The sequence below is a fragment of the Miniopterus natalensis genome, chromosome 13, assembly GCF_054644295.1.
Source record: "Miniopterus natalensis isolate mMinNat1 chromosome 13, mMinNat1.hap1, whole genome shotgun sequence".
NCBI lineage: Eukaryota > Metazoa > Chordata > Mammalia > Chiroptera > Miniopteridae > Miniopterus > Miniopterus natalensis.
In genome coordinates, this window is record NC_142093.1 from 24,951,959 (window position 1) to 24,969,527 (window position 17,569).

The following is a 17,569-nucleotide window of genomic DNA, read 5'->3' on the forward strand; positions in this document are numbered from 1 at the left end:
AAAATATAATAAATAATGAGTATATTTAATTATGTTGAGACATTCTTACATATATATACATATACAGATATGTTTTTTTATTTTAGGAGTTTTGCAAATGTTCATAAGTGAAACAATTGTTCTATAATTTTTTAAAAAATATTACTTATTTTATATCAAGTTTATATTAGCCTCATTTAAGAAGTTGGGTAGCTTTCATGTATATTTTTCTTGAGTAGTTTGTAAGAGATAGAGACTATCTGTTCCTTAAAAGTTTGGTACAGTTTATTATAAAATCATCTGAACTGCATATAAAGAGTATGTGTGTCAGGCTTTTGACAATTTCCTTTGATTAATGATTATTGATAAATTTGAGTTTCTGTTCTCAGTCCAGAAGAGTTCTAAATTTCCCGAACACACTGGTCCAGTCCCCAAATGCTGTCCTTTAGATTCTCTGTGGTAGGTTAAAACCTTCTCATGACCAACCAGAATCCTAAGTCATATTCATGTTGAAAAGAAAAGCCTCTGTAGAGAGGTTCCTGTTCCCTTTGGTCATGGAGACGATGTTCTCTCTCTGCTTGCATGTGTGTTTACATGTATCTCTAACAGTGCAGAGAGGTTTACATTTCAACAATTAATTCTCTACTACTGGCTGACAGCATCTCTGGGAATGTTGATTGATATTAGCAAAACCTGTTTATAATATATAAAGAAATCTACACAAACATATATCTTTCCCATACCCTCCAAACCAGCCCTATTCTTTTAAGGAAACCAAACCAGCAGTCGTCTTTGGCCTTCTCTGGCCCTCACAACAGTCCTATGTGGTAATGGAAAGGAAATGGACTTTGGAGTCCGGCAGATCTGGGTTTGAATCCAAGCTTTGCCACTAACAACATGTGTGGCTATCTTAGGATGTTCGGACCGCTATAAGAAAGTACCATAGACTGGGTAGCTTATAAACAACAAAAATTGATTTTTCACAGTTCTGGAGACTGGAAGTCCAAGATGAGGATACTGGCACGGTTCTGGTGAGGACCCTCTTGGTTGCAGAGTTGTGTTTCTCTGTGTGCTCACATGGTGGAAGGAGTGAGCTAGCACTCTGTGGCCTTCTGTTATAAGGACACTAATCTCATTCATGAGGGCTCTGCTCTCATGACCTAATCACTTCCCTAAGGCCCCACCTCCTAATAACCTCACCTGGGGGTTAGGATTTCAACATGAATTTTTGGGGGTGGGGGGCACAAACATTCAGACTTTAGCAGTGGCCTTGGGCAAATTACTTCACATCTTTGAGGCTAAGTTTCCTTCTCTATAAAACAGTAATAATGAAACCTACACCCAAAAATTGTTTTGAAGATTAAGTGCGATAACAGGAAATAATATGGACCAAATGCTTGGCATATGTTAATGCTCAAACATTGGTTTCCTCCCATCATCTCCCCTCCCCTGCTCTTTCAAACCAGGATTGTGCTTCAGAAGGTCTAATCAGAGAGACTTCTAGAAAGAGGCCATGGATGCACCTCCTGATGTCTTATGTCTTCTTGAAAATCAATCTGGATTTCTCTTGGATGAGCTTCCTGAAAGCCTTTGGACCTCTGTTTTTGTTTTGTTTATATACCACCTGTTAGTAGACCTCCTAGACTGTTGATCAAACCGTTCTATAGAATAACTATGTTGTTACTTAAGAACCATGCTGCTCTTAACCAGAAATATCTCTTTGCTTTATTTGTTGGTACTCCTTCCTTAAAGAAAATAAAAACTTTATTATTGAAGATAACATTTTAAATGTAAAGAAGAAGGAATATAAGGAGTAAACAACAACTACTTCTGGGACTAGGTTTTCCGAGGAGGGATTATGAAGGGTAGGTGGGGGTAGGGAATTGACAAAGAAGAAGCAGTGTTAGTGGGTAGAACTGAAGGTATTCCTTGAGGATTTCCCAAGACCTAAACTCTGCCTATTTTGTAATCATTTATCTGGGTCCTGTGGAATCTGGATTTGCCCAGAGCTTTTTGCAAATGTCTTATCAGAAAATGATAATGATAGCTATCATTGTTCTTAAGTAGAGGAAAAGAGCATCATGAAAACAAAACATAATTGGAATTATGGATGTGCCTCCATATAAATATCTGTGGCTCAGAGCACAAAAATAACTTTTCCATCGGAGAGCTAAGCCAAGAGTTTCATGGAATCAGCACTGAGAATCTAATTTAAAACAGCCGTGGCCCAGAAATTCGGAGATGGGCTGACACATTGGCCTCTGTTCATCCTTTTGAACGTTTTTTTCCCCCCATAGCTCATGGTAACTCATATTACAGGCCAATTTGAAGGGCCTAGGAGATGGTAATTGATGCTACAAACCTTGCTTTTGTTGGCCTCAGTTTAGTGTTAATACAAACATAGAGAAATGCTTTAATCTCATGTCTTTACAACTGAGAGCCTCCTCTAATGCAGCTGCGGGCCTGTTGCTCGTTTGTGGCTTGAAGCAGAACCTCATAAATTTTGCAAAAATTGCCGGTGCCTCTGCTGGTGGTGGATTCAGTGGAAGGCGCCTCGTTGGGATCACTCTGACTAGTGGTGGATTCAGTGGGATCACTCTAACTAGTGGTGGATTCAGTGGGATCACTCTAACTAGTGGTGGACTCAGTGGGATCACTCTAACTAGTGGTGGACTCAGTGGGATCACTCTAACTAGTGGTGGATTCAGTGGGATCACTCTAACTAGTGGTGGATTCAGTGGGATCACTCTAACTAGTGGTGGATTCAGTGGGATCACTCTAACTAGTGGTGGATTCAGTGGGATCACTCTAACTAGCATGCCAGCAGCCAGGTGCTCTTGAGTTTCAGCAAAGTTATCTTGGGGGAACAAATATCAGACTTCCCTGGGAACTGGGTGGTAATGTCAGACTCCTTCTGTTCTAAGAAGGCTTGGACTTGCCTAGATAATATTTCCCCCTTAAGGGAATTGTTATTTTAGGCTTCCGACCTCATCTTTATCATTCATCTTTTGACTGTACACTCCCGGCGGGAATGGCTCTGTACCACCCGGGGTGGGATTCGGATTCACCCAGCTTTAAATAGCCCTTGCTTGTCAGGATCTGCCTCCTCCTCGCCCACACACTCCCCTCTCCCGCGGCTGTTCCTCGGGAACTGCTCGCACGTGCCCTTCCACGCGTGCCAGGCTTCGGCCTCCCCGGGCGGGACCTGCTGCCAGCTCCGTGGCTGTGGCCTGCTTGTCCGCCTGGCCAGAGGAGCGTCTTCCCTGGCTTCTCACGAGGGCCCTGTGTGGACTCCCCCGGGAGACGGGGGCTGGCTCCTTTACCGGTTGCCTAGTCTGTGCTTTTAACCCTGCGTTTCTTTGGAGAACTGGCGTCTTTAACCCCTGCTGTCCTGAGACGTTGGTTTGCCTTGTTTCTGACTTGTTGCCTTGCTTGGACTTACCCGTGCTTCTGGTCCCGTGACCCTGCTTTGTTTAAGGCTTGTCCACCCCCAGCCCCTTTGGTACATGTGGCCCGTGCACTCAGCCACCGCTTACTGAGCAGCTGCTCTGTTTGAGGTGCCTACACTCGCCACTGGGCGCGATGCCACGGCTGACATCACTTGTGCCATCAAGTCAGTGTGGAGAAGGAGGAAGGTGATGTTCTGCAGAGCTCTGGAGAAGTTGTCCCATGCTATTAGAGATGTTCATGACAGGCTCTCCTCCCCTTGTATTTCAGACTTCGAGTGTATGGGCGGGAAGCATCAGGTTCAACCCTGGTTTCTTCCCTGCCTTTGGCCTCCCCACCCTCCAGCTCACCCTCCACTGTCAGAGCTTTCCTTCTAAAATTTTTATCTGATCCTGTTGACTCTCTCTGTACATTCTTTCACGGAATCCTGTTGCCTTTAGGATAAAATCAAACTCCTTAGCATGATACAGTAAGGCTTCTGCACCTCACTCACCCGTCTGCCTCTTTCACTGTATTACCCTTATTAACTCCTCGCTCCAGCCTCGCCCCTCTACCTGCAAGATCAGACTCTCTCCTGCCTTCTTGTCTTTGCACACACACCTCTCTCCACTCTGTTCTGCCTGATCAATTGATATCAGCCTCCAAGATTCAGCTTGGAAGGCCATTCTTCCTGAGGTGTTTTCAAACCACCAGGGCCAGCAGCTTTACTTCCCCTACCACGATTGTGAACACTGCCACCATCACTGTCACCCATCTTAATTAAGTATCTGGCTCAGTGAAGTGCTTTATCACATTAACATAACATTTGGGAATTGTTCCTGCTAGACAGAGAATGCCTGGGTAATGGACTGTGCCTCTTTTTCACTTGCACCAGTGTGTAGCACCGTGTTAAGGGTGTTCAGTTATTGTTGGGTGAATGTTTGCATGCATGAAAGAACTAACTCACATACATACACACACTGAGTGCTCACACACACCAAGGTGTAGATCTCTATGGAAAGCTTATGTTAAATCTTACAGAGTCTTCACAAAGCACATAGTTAGTGCTTAGTGAATGTCTGTTGAGTCAAAGAAAGAATAAGTGCACGTACATACAGACTATGGAAAATTTACTCCAGAATGTCTTAAGAGAGCTACCATATAACCTCGCTTTCTCTTAACTACTGTAGAAAAATGTGGACTGGAAAATTAAAGCTTAGAGTTCATGTTCATCTTCTTGGCTATGTTTCCCTGAGTGGATCATCTTACCTCTTTGGACCTCTATTTCCTCATCTGTCATATGAGGTGTTAGAAAAGGTATTTAATGCCTATTGAATATTCTAGATTCCATTTTTATTAGAAGGCCTAAAGTCAAAGGAACAGCTGTTTTCCATTAAGTGGCATGAATGTGGGATTCATTTTTCAGCCTCATCATGGAGCATGTTCATGACAAGCCCTCCAGCACTGGGCAGAGCAGCAAAGCTGAGAGCAACAGATGGACCAGAGTTTTCCCAAACTGTGGCAGGATGCCAAGGCCTAGTTGGAAAGCAAACACAGGGTGAGATGCCCTGAGCCAGGCGGGAGCAGCAGTCAGTGACCCATGGCAGTCTGAGGTCAGAGTTGGCCATGTACCCAGGAAAGGAGCATGGGAAGGAGCTGAACAGTGAGCTTTCGGGGTTAAATTGAAAATGCTTCCCCTTCCAGGAGAGCCTGTGGGAAGACCCAGTGCAAATTATCAAGACCAGCTTCAGTTGTCTGAAGGACAGGTAGGTGAAAAGGTGTTTAGACTTAGTCCTAGTCTCCCCAGAGCATAGATGGAAGCCAGGAGGAAGTTAATTTGGGGTTAATTGGAGGGAGAAGAGTTTAATCCCATCCAAAAGATAATGAGATGAGCTTGCTTATAAAGTAATGAGGTCTCCACTACTGGAAGTGTTTATGCAGCAGCTGGATAATTCCTTAGCAGAGATGTAGCAGGATTCCTCATTTCGGAAGGTTGGACTAGGTGATGTTTAAAGTTTTCTTCTGATTCCAGAAGAGCCTCTCCTTCCCAAATCTTATTTAGAGAAATGCTTTCAGATTTCAGATCCTTTCTTCAGCACACCCTGCCGTCCTGATGTTTGTTACTGGGCTAAAGGGGTCCGTTCATCTGCACGCATCAAAGTCCAATCAAATGCAAATAGGAGTTTGTAGCAAAGAAAGTAGAGATTTATTAATTGAGGAAATGGCGCCAAGCCCGGAGTCTCAGTTAAACTAATGCTAAAAGATCTGACTCCCTATGGCTTCTAGGAGATGGGTTATACAGGGGGGAAATCATTAATCATGGTGGTTAAAGAGTTGGGGTCCTGGGCTCTATCGATTGGCTGGGGCCGGGGTATGGAGAGTTGATCGTTGCGTCAGGTCCTGACGTCAGCCATGGCCCTGTCCTCTTTCATGAGGGTGTGGTCTGTAGGGACCTTCCTCTTTCATGGGCCAGGGGCTGAAGCACAACTGAAATCAAGATGTTATCTTTCGCTTGACCAAACTCTGTTTCTGTGGTCAACAGATTGTTCTTAAGACAGTTTGATGCAGACCAGAATCTGATATCCTAATGGCTTAATGATTAAGGAAGGGAGTGGACAGACAGAAAGGAGACAGGGTCATGTTAAAGAAATGGAGTTTCTGCATGGTTACCCTTTGGGAGCTCTTTAGTCTTTGAATGTTTCCCTTAGAGTGTAGCACCCAGAACTGAACCTCATGGGCCAGGATGTGGCCTGGCCAGGGCCTCTCTAGGGACATAACACAAGTTTTACACATAGTGGACCTGTCAGTTCCTCATCTGCCTTGCTCTGAGCTGAGCTGTACAAGCAAACAGCAGTGAGTCTTGGTTCCTCTGGCATGTGCTCATGCCACCTCAGGTGGCGGACCGACTTTATTTCTTTTTCTCCACTTTTCTCCACTGGAGTTGAACTTCTGATGCCTTAGTGGTAAATCTTCTAATCTAGATTTAGGGACATCTCAGGCTTAGGGACATTTTCTATACTCGGACCTTCCATGGCATCCATCCTTGCCTTCTCCAGAACCTCACATTTCACCCCAAATGCTCTCCCTCTCTTTTATTTGCTTTCCCTTTTCATTTTTCTTTTCACCTCTTCTTTTTCAGCTCCTCAGGCTCACTGAAGACTACATTTTTACTTGTTTTTCCTTTCCAGATTCTTTGTCTTACTGGCGTCCTGGTGAATAGGGATGCGGGTGGCTTGTCAGCACCATTGTTTGGATGAATAAAAATGCCCAGAGGTTAAGTGATGCGTTTAATTTACTGGCAGAGCCCAGGTTTCCTTTCTTTCCTCCCAGCCCCTGTCCTGGAAATCACATGCATTTGCTCATAACACTGGAGCCACAAAGATCTTCAGGCTTTTCTCTGTGTGTGGTCATTGTACCGAAAGAATTTACCCAGGGGCCAGTCCCAGGCCTCTAGAGATGATATTCTCAGATCCCACTGAAGTAAACTAACAGGAGTGATGAGAGCAAAGGAGTTTATGGAGTGCTCCCTGTTTTTCAAAGAAACGTTCGAGTCCATCACTTTATTTGATGTTCCCCAGAGCCCTTTGAGGTGGAGGAGCCCATGTGAGCCTCATTTTGCAGGTGAAGGTCATGGGTAGAGGAGGCCCTGAGTAGACATGCTAGCTTCTGGTTCATAAATCTGCCATTTGGCCCAAGCTTCCGGAAAATCAGGAAAAGGGAATGAATTGTTTCTGTCCGGTGTCAAAGGAAATGGAGACCTAGGGTTCTGGGCTTGGCAATTGGCCCAAGAAGCAGTTTCATGCCATGTTTGTAGGTGGGACAGTGGGACAGGTTCTGACCCTAGAAGTCAGGCCAGCTGGGAGGGAAGTGTGCAGGCTTGGTGAGTTGGTTAAGACATGGGTGAGCTGGTTTCAGCCTCCTGAGGGGAGAGGTGGCCTTCTGAGATCTAGTAGATACAGTAGCTGGAGATTCTGAAGTATGGAGAGGGACACTTGTTATAACGTGAGCCTTGTTCTAACCTTGGGTTATTCATCCATCTGTTCAGCAAATATCAGCAAGCACCTAAGTGAATCTCTGTCATATTTGTAGTTTCTCTTATGAAGATCTTATATGTGTGAATGTGTATCTATAGATCTCTCTCTCTATCATCTCACATAGATTTATTCTTACTCATGTACATAGCCAGCGGTAATGCAAAGTATTTTCCCCTGTTTATGGATTAGGAAACTGAGTCCCAAAGTGGGTAATTGGTTTGCTCAGAGTCCGACAGTCGCTTCGACGCTGAGCCAAGCCCCAGATCGTGTTTTCTGAGTGCTTCTACTGGTGCTCCTACCTTCTGCCCCTACGCTCAGCGGTTCCTGATGTCAAGGTGCAGGCTTTGAAGAGAAACGGGAACACGCCTTTGGAGTTATTACTTAAGGTTTCGCTTTATCTTTAGAGGCTGGAAAACCTAAATGCAGAGTTGAAACACAGCCCAAGCCCTTTTTGTTAAACCCGCAAGCGGGCATTCGTATGGTTGGCATTCACTCTTCAAGTCAACCAGGAACGAACCCTCTTCTTGGGTTTGGAGTGAATGAAGGTGCCTAGTGCACCCTGACCCGTGTTGGGCACCTTCGTTTTGTGGCCGGGTGGAGTGGAGCGGCGGGAAGAATGGGTTGGGCTTCCTTGGTAGAGTGGTTATGGGTACGAGGGCTGGGGTCCTGGGGCAACCAGCCTGCGTCCTCCTGTAGCGACGGAAGAAGGTTGCTGTCCCAAAGCTCCCAGGGCTCAAATACGCGATCCAGCCCCCAGCTTAAGTTCCCTTTCTTACGTCCCACAGCCTGTACTGTGACCAAAGTCGAGTCCCTCTAAGCCCTGCCCGTGCCCCTGTAATGGGCACATGAGGCGCAGGGACCCTGGGCTCTGAGAATCGGGCCCAACAAACTGAGCAAGACTGATCCCAGAGACGCCTTATCCTGGCGGCTCAGCCCGATGCCTGGCACGCCCTTCCTGACGGGACCGTCTCACCGCCAGACGAGCCCCGTGCGGGGCTGCCTCTGGGGGGCCGGGGGGTCCTTCAGTGGAGAGCCTGAGCTCCTTGGGAAGCCGAGGCCTGGCCGTGAGCTTTTCCGTCAGAGTATCCTGCTGCGGCCCCCCCTTTCCGGCCAGAAGCAGCTGCGCTTCTGTGCTTCCCTTGGCACAGTTTTTGTTCTACAGGGAGCCTGTAAGAAACCCTGGGATGAATCAGAACCTGGTGTCAGTGTCAGGTGCATTTTTCACTTATTCACCAAACAGTTTTGCGGCCTGTGAGTTGTGCCAGGGCAGGGCAGGGCGCCCAGGCACGAATAAGGTCCTGACAGTCCCTGTCCTGGGGCTGCTCCCAGCCTAGAGACACCCAGCCTGCTGTGTCAAGTGCTGTTCGAACTTCGACCTGGGTCACTGGCCCGTCACCTACTCTGGGCTTTCATGCCCTGGCACTCTGTGTTTCTGCCAGACTCACCAGGTCCTGATATCTGCCTTCGGAGCCTTGCTCTGCTGTCCCAGGGCCACACTGCCCATGGCTCCAGGTATCTGTTGCTCTAGAACAACCCCTCCAATGTGGAGGTTCCGTCGGTGGGTGAGTGAGTGAACAATGTGATGTGCACTTACAGTAGAATATCTTTCAGCTTTAAAAAGGAAGGGAATGCTGGCACATGCTTCAGCATGGATGAACCTTGGTGACATGCTAAGGGAAATAAGCCAATCACAGAAGTTCAAATGTCGAATGATTCCATTTTTAGGAGATAGTTAATCAGATTCATAGAAACACAAAGTAGAATGGTGGCTGCCAGGGTCTGAGGGAAGGGGGAATGGAGAGTTAGTGTTTAATGGGTACAGGGTTTCAGTTTGGCAGATGAAAGTTCTAGAGATGGAGGGTGGGGATGGTTGCACAGCAGTGTGAATGTACTTAATGTGACAGATCTGTATACTTAAAAATGGTTAAAAGGGGCCCGAGCCCATTTTGCTCATTGGTTAGAGTGTTGGCCCAAAGACTGAAGGTCTCGGGTTCTGTCCTAGCCAAGGGCATGTACCTTGGTTACGGGCTCGATCCCCTGTGCGGGAGGCAACCAGTCGGATCTGTCTCCTCGCATTGATGTTTTTCTCTTTCTCTCTCTCCCTCCCCTCTTCCACTCTCTCTGAAAAGCAAAGGAAAAAATATCCTCGGGTGAGGATTTAAAAAAAAAAAATGGTTAGAAGGGTAAATTTTATCTTTTAAGTATGTTTTACCACATACCAAAAAAAGTGTAGAGGCTTAAAACCACAATTTGATGTTATCTTTGCTGGTTCTGTGGGTTGACTGGCCTCAGTGGGTGGTTCTTGCTTAGGGTCTCTCATGTAGTTGTCATCAGATGGCAACTGGGGTCGGAATCACTGAAAGCTCAATTGGCTGATGTCCACGAGGTGCCCCAGTGTGGGTCCCCCATGTGGCTTCTTTGTCCAGCCAGGGTTTCTTCTGTGGTGGCTCAGGGCTCTGACAAGCAGGAAATGGCCACTTCTAGGTCACTTCAGACCTATGCCCAGAATTGTCACAGTGTCACTTCTGCCACATCATCAGAGCAGTGACAGGGCCACCCCGATTCAAAGGGAGGGACATGGAGCCTCTCTCTCAAGGAAGAAGGGACAAGGTGACATTTCAGAAAACTTCCAGCCTGCAGCATGGTTGCAGGAGTCCTAGAGAGCTTAAGTAGGAAAGTCTTCAGGGAGACACTTTTACTTCTCCATAGACCCCTTTCAGGAGAATTCATCCCACGTTGCTAGAGTTTAAAGGGCCCTTGTTTTTTAATATACAGAGCCAGGAGAGCTGGAACAAAACCTCCTGAACACTGGCCTCCTGGCTCCCGGGCCAGACAAACAGCTGTGGGACCTCCCCCAGAGGGACCTCTGTGTGCTGTGGCCAGTAATACGAAGATCTGGTGGAGAGATGGGTGTGGTGATTTAAAAAAAATTTTCATATGTTTGGAATTGCTCAGGTTGTTACGTATTTCTACACATGTACATTTGTGGAATTTCCAGAAATGGCTAGGATCAAAGCCAAAACATTTTTGTTCCCTGTAAGATAGTCGTTCCTGCCTCTGTATTCACAGTGATGTAGACATTTCCAGGTGAGCTTGGTGGTCAGCAGCAGCCTTGAGCTGGCCATGGATAAACCAAAATGCATTTGATTTGGGGTCTGCACACAGCTCTTATCTAAGGTTGTCTCTGTGATGTGTGGCCCAGTTTGGGCAGCCAGAGAGACCTGTTTAGCAATGATCAATGCGTGCATAACTGGATTTTGTGTTCTCTTAGTGAGGGAATGAAGCCAGGTGTTAACTGGCATGTGACCCAAATGCACAGAAACATGAGCAGAGGGTGTGATCACTGATGCCTCATCTGCTGCCCTAAGTCTCTCCTCAAGCAGATGCCCCCTTCCCATGTAGCCTCCCTGCCCCTGTGCCAGGGCTGTCCTCTCTGAACCTCCCAGTGCACATTTGTCTGTCATTTATTGATTTCTGTGGTCTTTTCTACCAGGTTTTAAGCACCTGAGGAGCAGGACTCTATAGTAACAACAGCCTCTATTTATGATCTCCCTCCAAGTTTGCCATTTTATAGATGTTGCTTTAGTATGTGCAAAACCCCCGTCTCACTTTGCTTGGGCTGCCCTAACAGAATACCAGACTGGGTGACTCACACAACAGAAATGTGTTTCTCACAGTCCTGGAGGCTAGAGGTCCAAGATCAAGGTGTTGGCAGGTCTGGTTTCTTCTGAGGCCTCTTTCCTGGGCTTGCAGGTGGTCGCCTTCTCTCTGTGTCCTTACATGGCCTTTTCTCTGTGTGTTCGCCTACCTGGTGTCTTTCTGTGTGTCTCAACCTCTTCTTATAATGACACCGTGAGTCAGACTGGCTCAGGGCCTAGACTAACGGTCTTATTTTATTTTAAATATGTTTTTATTGATTTTAGAGAGAGAGGAAAGGAGAGGAAGAGAGTGAGAAACATCAATGTGTGAGCGAAACATCGATTGGCTGCTTCCCACATGCACTCCTACTGGGGGTTGGGCCCACAACCTGGGCATGTGCCTTGACCGGGTATCAAACCAGTAACCTTTTGGTGCATGGGACAGTGCTGAGCCAACTGAGCCACTGGCCAGGGCTAATCGCCTCATTTTAACTTAAATAGCTCTTTAGAGGCCCTACCTCTAAATACAGTCACTTGCTGAGGCACTGCGCGTTAGGGCTGAATTTTGGGAGTACACAATCCAGCCCGTAGCAAACCCTAAAAGTTAACTATTGTCCTTGTTTCACACATGAGGAAACTGAGGCTTGTGGGATTAAAAGTAACTTGCCCATGTTGCTCAGTTTGGTGACAGGGCTGGGATTTACACATAGTCTAACTTCTCAACCCTTCTTCCCCCACCACATGGCCAGTGGATCAGATCTTGTTTCTGTGGTCTGAATGGTGCTCCACTCAGGACCCAGCACATAGGAGACAATGCAACTATTTGCTGAATGAATGAGCAGCAGGTGTGTAATACAAGAATTTGTACCAGAACATTTGGAAGACATTCCCCAAAGCCCAACATATAAGGTGAAGGTAGATCCTGGGGCACTTCCTGGCAGATGTTGGTCCTTAACTTCTCATGCAGACCATTCCATTCTGAAGCAGCACCATTAGCGTGTGGGTGGGAATCACATTTTACAGTCTTTTTTTTTTTTTTAATATATCTTTATTGATTTCAGAGAGAGGAAAGGAGAGGGAGAGAGAGAGAGAAACATCAATGATGAGAGAGTCATTGATTGGCTGCCTCCTGGGGATCAAGCCCGAAACCCAGGCATGTGCCCTGACCGGGAATCGAACCCGGATCGCCTGGATCCTAGGTCAGTGCTCAACTGCTGAGCCACTCCCGGCCGGGCAGGAATCACATTTTAAAGTGTTAAATATTCTTTCTGGGCCATTTAGCTTCTGCCTCCTCTCAAAACACTAAAAGTAATTACACGGTAATTAAGATAAATTACTTGACCAATTTTCATAGTAAAGTGGCCAATTTTGGTTTCCCCTCACTAAACATTTAAATCCAGAGAGAGATCCTCTTTCTAGTTCTTTAGCCTTCTAAGACTTTCTACTTATCTTCAGGAGGACCCTAGACCTGGGGGAAGAGGGAAGGAGGAGATTTGTATATTTAAAATGTGTGATTTGAGCCAAACCCCTTCAGCTAACTGTCCCACATCTTTCTCATAGTTTTCTCTGAGAATTCAGAACCAAAATCCAGGAGCTGCCATCTAGTAACCACAGGGCCCCACACCCCAGCCCAGCCCTGGGGGCCCCTAAGGAGATAATGCCCTTTCTCATTTCTGTCTCGAGCGTCTTGCCCTTCCCACTGGAGAACCCACGGGAATACAAATACCAGAAGGCAGCCCTGAAAGCAGGCCTTGTTTGTAGGCCCTCAGCCTGCAGAAGGCTCACTTGTCTGCCCCCTTCCCCCACCCCTCCGTGGGGGGTGGGCTGGATTTTTCGGAGAGTGGGAAGCCCTGGGGCCCTTTTGTGCTCCTAGGACCAGAAGGTAGGTAGGGTACAAAGAGGCAGGCTGTTCCTAGGGCTGCCAGAAACCAGTCCACCGGGAAACGACACAGCCCCAGAGCAGCAGAAACCCAGGAACTGGGGGGTAGGGATGGAGTTGCCAAGATGTGGACAGCTGAGCCCCACGTCTCTCTGTGGGCCCCAGCATCCCTGCTTCCTCTGCTTCCAGACTGGCAGCCATGCCTCATCCCCACCCTTTGCTGAAGTTGCCCCCAACCCTGTCACTATTCACCTAATCACTCAACCCAGAGATGAACTGTATTGTCTCCACCCTTTCCAGCTCTTCAAGGACCCATAAAAACACTCCTTCCTGCCTTGGGGCTCCCTGTGCCTCCTGGTTTCCCCTTGGCCTTTCCGTATGAATTACCTTCTTTCTTTTCCCCCTCCTGTAAAATGACAGGGTCCTAGCTTTGGGTGCCCTGTGGCCTGTCATTCTCTCCTTGTATTCAGCTCTCCCCTAGCTGAGAAAGACTCCCAGCTCTACATGTGTAGCCCCTGGTTTTCTCTCCAGGTACAGTCTCGTGGTTTAGCTCCTTGCTAGGTATTTTCACTGGGATGGACCTCAGACCTGACCACCTGTGACTCACCTGCCCCTCTTCCTGCCTCTCCTATGAGTCTCCACTTTTCTAAGTGCCAGACTCCCTTTTCCCCATGTTTTCTAGATCACTTTTGGTTTCCACACCCTGTCAAATCATCTTTTAAAATATCCCTTTATCTGTGCTCTCTCCTTTCTCTAATTCTCACCCTGGCAGTCATTGTGGTTTAGCAGGAAGAACATGAGATTTGGGCTGAGACAGGTTCAATTCTGACAGCACCTTTTTCTGGGTGTGCCACCTCAGGCAAACTTGTGTCTCCGATTCACGGTCTACAAAGTAGGCACATGCAGATGGGTAGACACCCTGCTTGGCACACTCAGCTCACTGACCTCACCAGAGAGCAGGATTTCTCTCCTCAGTGCTAGAGATATTTTGGGCTGAATAATTCTTTGTTATGGGGACTGTCTCGTGCATTGTAGGATGTTCAGTGGCATCCCTGGCCTCTACCCACTAGATGCCAGTAGCACTCCCTACCCCCAGTTGTGACAACTAAAACTGTCTTCGGACACTGCCAGATGTCTCCTGGGAGTGAAATCACTCCAGTTGAGAACCAGTGGTATAGAGTGATGCTGAGTCAGGGTTGTGGGTGACAAGCACGGTCGCAGCTTTTCAGGCTTTCACCTTTCAGCCACATGTAGAAAGGGATTACATTACTTCTGATCTGGCTGCTTTTCTGGTTATTTTGACATCTCCAGGTGCTGTGCTGACTTGCTTGATTGAGTAATGCCTTTCATTTCACACTCAATTCAGCACACACAGGGCTTGCACCTTGATTTTCTCTTGCTGGAGAATGAGAGAACAATCAGGGTTGGACAGGCACCCCAGGACTCACCACCGTGCCCTGCAGGTGTAGCCCAGCCTGTTCTCCCCCCTCCCTCCAGGCTTGTAGCAATGATTAAATATTATCAATGCAGATTCAAGAACCCCTTGCTTGTGAGCACTGTGCTACCATTTTTTTTTGAGTGCCTACCATATAGCATTTTACTATTAATTTGCATTAATGTATTTGACCCTTAGGAAGTAGGTATTATTATTATTTTTATTAATTTCAGAGAGAGGAAGGGAGAGGGAGAGAGAGAGAAACATCCATGATGAGAGAGTCGTTGATCGGCTGCCTCCTGCACGCCCCCTGCTGGGGATCGAGCCCGCAACCGGGCGTGTGCCCTGGCCGGGAATCAAACCTCGATCTCCCCGATCATAGGTCAGTGCTCAGCCGCTGAGCCACGCTGGCCGGGCAGAAGTGGGTGTTATTTGTCTTTGCCTTATAGATGAGGAAGTGGGAGGGGGTGCTGACAGTCTGGTGAACGGGAAGGGAGCTTCCAGATGCCCTCAGTGCCTGGAGGATGCCCTGGGCAGCGAAGCCCTCACGTGTTTGGAGGTCAAAGGCAAGAGTTCATTCCAGCCATGGCCTATCTGAAAGCCCTTTGGTCCCCTGTGTGGGAAACCAAAGGGGGCATGTCCCCCTTGAGGACTGCTGGTGTCCCGGGGAGAAGACCTCTGGCTGCTGCTTGTCTTGAGAGCGAAGCTGAGACTCCGCTAAACCAAGGAGCCAGTCCTCATGGTCAGGGCAGGGCAGCCAGCGGCAGAATGAGGAGGCCCAGAGACCAGAGTTAAAGGTGAGCTATGTGTTCTCTAGCCCCAGGTACGTTAGCTTAGACTAGCATGTTCCGGAATGTTCCGAGGCACACGCCATCTGGGTCTTTTCCGTAAGGAAAGCTGCCTGTTCTCCCTCCTGGGGCCCATGAAGACATTAGCATCCTGCAGGCTTTGGGAAGGATTGCCTTGAAGAGACCCATAAACACTTGTTTAACCAGAATTTCTCAAATGCCTTTGACCCTGGGTCTTTTTCCCACACTATTCTCTCCCCTTTGGGAGATGCCGTCTTCAAGAAGCCCTGAGCAGGGACCCAGGCACAGATCACATCTGGAGGGCAGGGCAGAGTCGTGGTCACATGCCAGGCGGAATGGAGACAGTTCTAGAAAAGGATTTGTAACAAGTTGACCTGATGCCAAAGCAGACTCCAGAATCTGAGCTATTTACTTTCTTGCTGGCAAAAGAAAGGAAGTCTAGAGTGGGAGAGGGGAAACAGAAGGGAGAGAAAGAGGAAGGAGAACTATCTATTGAGTACCTATTATGAGGCAATTTACATCTGAGGCAGATATTGTCACCATTTTACAGAGGAAGAAACTGAGGTCTAGGGACCTCTATTTAACAAATTTCCATAGCATCTGTGACAGTGACATGAACCTGGTATGGATACTCCATTAAACTGTCATGTTGGCATGCTCTCCCTCTGGGGAGCTTGGCCATGCCAGTCCCTTCCGCCTCTCCTTCCCCAGCAGGCACACGTCCCCTAAGCTCCAAGGGACCCCTAAGACTTGCAGCCAGGGGAGAAGTGGGCAGCGGCAGCTGGTCCTGGGCTAACCTCCTGAACCTGTGTCTAAGGCCCCCTTTTCCTGACTTCCCAGTAAGCCAGAGCAGCCCAGCCCAGGCTCTCCTGTTGCTGCTTCTGTGCTAAACCCTTCCTTGTTTCACTGTCCCCAGCGCTAATAAATGCCCCACCTAAGTGGGCTTTTGCTGCGGCCAGTAAGTTCTTACTTGCTTTGCTGAAAAAATAAAAACTGTCATGGTGAGAAGAGTAAGATTCTGAAGTCAGAATCCCTGTCTAGCCTTAAATCTTTTCTTTGTTCATGTAAAGACCGTCTCCTGGGACTAGCCTGTTTGAGTTGGTATCTGTTCACACTACCCTCTAAATTTAGGAAATGAACAGATTATTAAAACAAGGTTAAAATAATAGCTGGGAACCAAATTCGTCTTGGAAAAGTGGAGGTTAAGAGGGGAGGAGTGGGGTTGGGGAGCTCAGCTAGAAGCGGCACAGATGATGTTTGAAGGCATGGATAGGTTTTGCTGTGGTTTAATATTTTACACATGGTATTTCCTGTCACAGAGCTGAACTAAATACTACACATGTTTGTGATTAAATATTATGGACTGCAGAACATATGTGTTAATAATACATCCAGTGCATGTAGTGGGCACTTCCTCCTATGAGCTAAGGTAAGAACTCTGCAAATGCTTTCATTTTACTTAGGGTTTTGTGTTGTCTTATGATTCCTTTCTGTTTCAAACTTTAGTTTCCCCTTTAAAGGGAAACATCGTATAGGAATGATATTTTAAATACTTTCATAGCAAACCTTTAAGAAAATTCATGGATGCATTGTGCACACTGGGCTGTCCCTGACTTTGGCTTTGTTTCGGGGGTGTACATTCCAGAATAACAAGGAGAGTAACTTTCGCAGACCTCTGACCCTGCAAAACAACCAGGAGGCTTTGCAAATGCAGCTCCAGTCTCGTTTCCATGTGGCAGCTGAGGAGTCCAGCACTGGGGAGGGTTGGAGAATTCCTTAGTTGGGGGATAGCCGAGGAAACCATACAGATACTGACGTGAAGACATTCTTTCTCTAGATTATGCAGCATTGTTATAGAGCAGCGAAGTCACAGGCATAAAGGACTAAATTCAGCCCTCTGCAAAGGCGAGGGCGTTGCTGAGGGTCCAGATGTGTGCATGAGGCTTGCGTAGGAGTCAGCTCGACAAGGACAGCTCTGGTGGGGCTGATGTCAGGAGGCTACTGCTGAGTGTGGTGACACTTCCTGAGCTCTCTCTGCTGAGCATCCCTTCAGCAGCAGTCCTCCCCCGGCGTCTGGCAGGTACAGAGAAGCTGGGCCCTGGGGTGATCCTAGAGGGTGGTGTTCTCCACAGGTAACGTGCTGAAGTGGGGACACAGTCTTCAGTTGCAGATATCTGGGGTACTGATTCAACGCCCAAGTGCCTCTAATTCGATTTTGACAATCTGCGGGATAAGGTAGAACTTCCTGTTTATACTTTATTTGAGTGGTTTCTGGAGAAAAGCAAAGGAAAACTGCAAAGAACAGCAGAAGTAGACAACTGAGAATAGAGGGGGTTGGGGGTTGGCATGGGAGGAAGGACAATGCAGGG

At 47.4% G+C, this 17,569-nt stretch overlaps 1 protein-coding gene across 1 annotated transcript in view; it reads left to right on the forward strand.

Annotated features, from left to right (window-relative positions):
• The window catches only part of STON1 (stonin 1), a 40,929-nt gene that overhangs the window by 5,325 nt on the left and 18,035 nt on the right, over positions 1 to 17,569 (forward strand). The gene's annotated exons all lie outside the window — the stretch shown is intronic.